The sequence below is a fragment of the Plectropomus leopardus genome, chromosome 8 (assembly GCF_026936395.1).
Source record: "Plectropomus leopardus strain MGB_pleo_1.0 chromosome 8, ASM2693639v1, whole genome shotgun sequence".
Taxonomy (NCBI): domain Eukaryota; kingdom Metazoa; phylum Chordata; class Actinopteri; order Perciformes; family Serranidae; genus Plectropomus; species Plectropomus leopardus.
This window is the reverse complement of record NC_142183.1, coordinates 22,098,666-22,104,665: the sequence shown is the minus strand read 5'-3', so window position 1 is coordinate 22,104,665 and position 6,000 is coordinate 22,098,666.

The following is a 6,000-nucleotide window of genomic DNA, read 5'->3' as shown; positions in this document are numbered from 1 at the left end:
CGTGTAATCCACCCTGCTGACCTTTGACCCTCACATTGGCTGTTCCCATCATCCTATTGTTTACTCTCCCAGACCCAATCAGCCGTCCTAGGACCGTCTCCCACGGTGACAGTGGGACTAGCCAATGAGCCGAGCGCTCCTGGTGCTCTGTGCAAACTGGACTTGTTTCAAATGTGTGCTCAGCAACACACACACACACACACACACACACACACACACACACACACACACACACACACACACACACACACACACACACACACACACACACACACACACACACACAGCGGGCCTGGGAGCCAACACTGTGAGTCCACATCATCCTGTTAAACTGAGAAACTGTCAGGCCTCTGTTTGCCCATTAGCTTCCACATAGAAGGTCGGCCATGTCGGACTCACAAGGGCGTGGAAAAGCTGATGGTCCCTGCAGATCCTAAAGGTGCCATTACATCATTTCCCAACTTTAACAATAACTATATTTCATGTTGCTGTTTTCCTCTCTTGTGTTATTTTTACCCCTATATGTTGTTCATACCCTTTCCCATCTTTCTCTTGTATCCATTGCCTCCTTCCAGAGTTGTGGACTCAAATCACATGACCATTGGTGACAAATTTTTGACTCAAGTCACACTCAAGTCACAAATTTAATGATTTTACACTTTGCTTGACAAAATCAAAAAGACTTTTAACTTGACTTAGATTTTAACATGACTTGCGACGTCATTCGGACTTGAGCCTTTTGACTTGAAAATACTTGATACCTTCCCCCAAGCTCAAAGATTAAAATGCATGCTATTTAATATGTTTGCTACAAATAAATAAATGTCCTTCATTTCAGGATTCAAGTAACATTATTTATTCACAGCAAGTTGACAATTAATTATCCAGATCCACTTTGTTCAAACTAATCGGACAGTTGCAAGGGCAAAAACTGAAGAGCTACCATCATGTTACTGAGTGCCAGTTAGAAAAAATAATATCAAAGATAAAAGATTTTATGTACAAAAACTATACAGTGGTCCAAAAAAAAGCTCCCAAACAGCCCAAACACTGCAGTATATAAAATGTGTGGGTCCAAAATTATAGGTGAAGATGCCAACATTGTTTGACAATTTAAGTTATGCAAAAAACAGTGAGTCAAGGCCAGTTTTAATATAGTGAGCTAATGCTTAGCTAAGGTTAGCTTAATGGTTAAGTAACTTTTTAACAAACTTGTTTTAACAAATAAAAGCAATTTTACAAAGAATTCATGATTTTTGCCAATTTAATATTGGGATAATTTTTATTGATGAGTGTGCCACGGTTTAGGACTCAAAACTTGAAGTTTAGGACTTGGGACTTGACTGAGGATTTGTCAGTCTAGACTTGAAACTTGATCTTGACCTGGGACTTGTGAGTCTTGACTAGAGTTTTGACATGGGACTTGAGTGCAAAGAGTTGAGACTTGTGATTTGCAAAACAATGACTTGGTCTCACCTTTGCTTCTGTCTGCCTTTTTGTTCATATAAAAGTATTCTCTCCCACATTTTGCTCTCCTTCTTTCCTTTAGCATTTCTTTTCTGCACTAATCAAGTGTGAAAGATCAGTTTTGGCCCCTTTAACACCCGTTTTCATGCTCCAACCTTGCCAATGCCTGCTAAGGCCTGCACAGTAAAGAGGAGAGCGTTGATGTGCCGTCTCCCTTGCTCATATCCCCTCTGTTTCCAGCAATCCTTTTCTTCCTCTTCATCCCTTGCTATCTCACCACCACACACTCTGTATCTGTTTTTCTGTCTGTTCCACCACCTCCTGCTCCACCTCCTGCTGACAGACAGACTATCACATATGCAGACACTTCAAACACGCTCCTTCTCAAAGAGATCCTTGGAAGAGAGCTTGAGAGAAACCCTGAATAAGTCATCAAATCAGCTGCGTTTTTCTTTTTACCCTCCGTCTCCTGGCCTGTGTGCTGCTCTGCTTTCTTTCTGCTCACTGTTTTCTTTTCTTTCTTTTCACTCTCTCTCTTCAGTAGCTCCACATCTAGCTTTTATTGTGTTTACTTTGTTTCTGTTTCTTTTTTTGCTCGTCTGTTTATTCCCATCATTTTACTCCTCACTCCTCTGCATCTATCCAAAATATCTGAAATAATTGCTTTTACTCATCCTCTGCCCACCCAGGAATCTGGCAGAAGGATACTCTAATAACATCCCCGGCTCAAAAGGGATTTCCACTGAAATTTTCTCTCCCTTTAATTCATTTTCAGCTCGAGTAGAGTGAACATCTGTCTCACCATACTCTGGGACGACAGCTGTGTGATGCAAAGTGGCAGTTGCATATATACATAGAACACATGCATCAACTGCCTGGGGCTGCAGTCAGCCAGAGAGACAGGTTGGTTGTTAAAGGTATTGCTCCTCTCACGTCCTGCCGGCTCTAAAAAAGAAGTTGTTCCCATGGTAACTCTGCCAGGTCTGTTAATTGACTGTCAAAATGTGTGATGCTCCGTGATGAGGAAAAAATTCTGCAAACAAATGTATAGCATGGTATTAGTGGGTAGATAATCACATCGCACAGCTGCCTCTAGAGATGACAGTAAGAGCTATCTAATCAAAATGTTAATGATATGAGCTGTAATGAAACTGTAGAGCCTGTGGAAACTCACACGCAGGCATGTCAGAAGTTAAGATGTGCAGAGGGTTTTAATTGAGAATGCGTAGAGGAGTGATGGCTTTAAAAAGCAATATAATCCAATTTAGTATGGCAGCAGAATAACCTACCCACACATGGATACCAGTGACGCACAGCTCAGATGTATAAATCTAAGTGGGATTGTTTGAGAAAGAAAGAGAGCGAGAGAGAGCAGGAGTCTTTCTGCATGTGCTTCTTGTTGCCTGAAGACACCTTGTTCATGTTCTGAAATAATCCACAGTGTTGGGTGAAACCTTGAAACAGACACTCGTTTAAAATGGATGAGAGTGAGGCACAGACGCTTTCTGACACCAAGAGTTATGATTCTGTTCAACAGGGTCTGGACATGAGATGAAAGTTTAACAGCCAACCCTGAATAACCCAGAGAGGCCTGAATAATAAATGTAACGGGTCTGTTTGTTTTGGAAAGGACGCGACCTCTGTGGATATTTTGGCTCCTGGTAAAAGTCCTGAATGTCTGGGTCTTAAGTTATCATGGAAAAAAGGTGAGCATGCATTAGCGTGTGGTGGTCGAGCCACTCATCTGTGACATGCCAAACAGCATCTGAGATGCACTGAATTTTGACTTGAAACATCATTATTTGGTGTTTTTACCTGTATAAGTAACCAGGTCTGCTTGTTTTGGTGAGGAAGAGCTCTCTGTGGATAATTCAGCAACCGGTACAAATCTCCTGAACAAAGAACACTGAAGGAATTCCTACCGGGACAAGTTTTAACTGGTTGCAATCTGGGCGCTACTAAATCCCTCTAAATCATACACACTTCACCTTTAAAAAGTAAGAAGTACATATTTATCGCTCTGAAATGCAGTGGAGTAGAATTATAACTTATTGTGAAAAAACACCAAGCAGCAGTGAAGTGAAGTCTGTGGCAAGCTGCCACACAATGTCAAAGGAACGCTGCAGCAGCTGCTCCGAGTTTAGCGAGCTGCAGCTATTTGATTCTGCAGTGACGTGCGGCTCTCTGAAAATTGGGGACAGTCTAATTTTTGGCAGTGATTTGCAGCAAGATAAAACCTGTAGCCTTTAGGTCTTTTTTTCACAGAAGATACTCACATGTCACAGTCGGAATAGCACTGGTGAAGATAATCAATTAAAGATGGCTGGATTCCATTTAGCGGTTTTGATTCCAGGGTCTCGGTATTGTGCATGCTTGCTCACTCACACAAACATTCACTGGGACTTTTGAACAGAGCAGGGACATCATTAGTGTTACTAGTAGCACCTGTGCTTGTCCTGCTATGAAAGGTCAAAATGTCTGCTTTGAAAAAGGTCCGTCAGTAAACAGAGTCCTGTGTCTCTCGTGACATGTTGACCTGTGTTACAAAGAATTTCTTCCAGCCTGAAACACCTGGACAAGACTCCCACTCACGGAAAAATACAATTACTGCGGCAAACTATGCTTCACTGCTGCCTGGTGTGTTTACAACTTTAGTGCAAAACTACTCAAATACACTAAAAGTACATTAAATTGTGTAAAGTACTTGAGTAAATTTGCTCAATTTTCACAACTGTTGATCTGTGAAAAAAAAGAGTCATGCTCCCCACATACTTAAAGCAGCATTAAAGTCAGACTGAGTGTGGCGTTGGGGTTTGAGAGCTGCTAAGGTGACTGAATAGGAAACCGTGGACATCTTAATAAAACATGAGTAAACAGCAAAGAGATGGTATATAATCTGCTCAGGTAGCACTGCAGCTTTAAAGCACACACACGCACGCACACACACCCACACACACACACACACACACACACACACACAAGTTGGGGATCAGAGGAGAGAGAAGCACGGATGTTAATATCTCCAAAACACACCTGAATGCAGGAATACACCACTGCATTACAGATAAACTCTGCCTGTTTTTTTCTTATCTCGGTTCATGTTGCCGCCTATCTGCTCCACTCCTCCACACATCAACAGTCACACTTTCCCCTGATTTGTCTTAGTTTTACACCCAGTGATGAATTTGTATCCTGGACTACATGCACCTAGAACTGCACAGCAGCTAAAAGAGAAGCTGGCGGTATGTTGCCCTTGGAAGCTTTGCCTGTTAGGCAGAATCTGTCTCTTGTTAACAAGGGCCCTCCTCAATTACTCTCCATCGAGACACTTGCTAAAATAGCCACAGAGCCCTTCCTCTCTCTCTACACCCCCCCCCAACCTCCTCCCATCCACCTTTATTATTTAGAACCATGGGGATCTGTGTTGCCATGGATTCTGTCGTCATGGCTACAAACAACTACGCACATGTACAGGAAGTGTGGAAAAGAACGAATGAGAAGGGAGAGCTGGGGGGTTGATAAGGGGTCTTGGGGAAAGCTTAACCTCTGCGTGGTGGCGATCCAGCTGTGATAAGTCACAGGGTTCAGGGCGTGAGGGTAAAGATGGTGAGGTTGTCCATCAAAGGTTCAATGACAGATGGAGGTCAGGGCAAAGCCTCAGAGGGATGTGAGTGTGATTAAAGCACATGTGTGGCTGCTTGTTTCCTTGATGGTGCCCCTGTTGTGTCAGAGGGGACATCTTTCTGATCCCACCGTGAGCACAACAACACCTTTCCCATATTCCAAAAGCATCCTCCTGCATTAATTCAGAACGGCACGAGGAGAAAACTCTGCCCACATTTAAATCCTGCTCTGTACAAACAGATAAAACACTGTGATTCCTCCATTCTGTCTGTGCAGCCTTGAAGGACGCAGGGTGATTTACATAGGGGGCAGATAAGAGCGGAGTTTTATCAGCGTTGACGGACAACTGAATGTTTAAAGCGCCCGTGCAGAAATTAAGCTTGCAGCACGTCCTTGATTTGTGAAACACTGCAGTGACACTCCAAGGCTCTCATGGAACACTTTGTTCCGAGGGCTTAGGTCTTGTTTCAACATTGTTGCATATTCAACAAGGGGTTTGGGGTCCTCCATCAGAAAATTCAAGCTTCAAAAACTTATTTTCCTGCATTCTGGTGAATTTTATGCACCAATTTAGGGATGCCCCTCTAAAGTCAGAGATATGAATCACTGGTCAGAGACCACTTGATCGACTGTGATTGCTTCAAGTTGAACAGAGGTTTCTGGGTTGTTTTTTTTTTGCTTGTTAGTGTACTGTGCAGTGTACACCTTGGGTGTTTTGGTCCCCAGATTTTGCTGCAGAATGAACGCTCTTGACTTTCACAATATCTTTGATACTCAGAGCTGCGCACACACTGTAGCTGCACAGAGGAAGAGCCACTTGCACCGTCAGGCTCTGTGATAACATTATCTTCTCTCTTCTGCTTAAAAGTGGGTAATTTACATCTCACAGCACCTTAAAACAATACATTC